The 311-nt window shown below is 45.3% G+C and overlaps 1 pseudogene; it reads right to left on the minus strand.

Moving 5' to 3' along the window:
* The window catches only part of LOC102844508, a 120,310-nt pseudogene extending 120,216 nt beyond the window's left edge, over window positions 1–94 (minus strand).
* Between the last annotated feature and the right edge of the window lie 217 nt (window positions 95–311).

Here is a 311-nt window from a genome sequence, read left to right on the forward strand (position 1 = left end):
CGGGCTAAAGCTTCATTTAGCTCTCGCCGTCACTGTCTCCCAGGGTGTGATTGTCAAAGAGGTACTCGGCCAGGCCCGAATCCGGGGCGCCCATCTTGCGCAAGTTGGTTACGTAGTCACCCAGTTGTTTGATGGATTTCACCTGCTCATCCAGGTAATGTGTCTCAATGAAGTCACACAAATGAGGGTCGTTCTTGTCAGTGGCCAATTTGTGCAGACCTTTGCATCTTAAGCTAAATGTTCTCTCAATGTTGTAACCCTGCTTTACTTACTGTTTATTATATATCTGATACTATAATCTGGCTAAAATT

This window comes from Elephantulus edwardii, unplaced genomic scaffold (genome assembly GCF_000299155.1).
Source record: "Elephantulus edwardii isolate Elephantulus edwardi_28Jun2011 unplaced genomic scaffold, EleEdw1.0 scaffold00114, whole genome shotgun sequence".
Taxonomy (NCBI): Eukaryota; Metazoa; Chordata; class Mammalia; order Macroscelidea; family Macroscelididae; genus Elephantulus; species Elephantulus edwardii.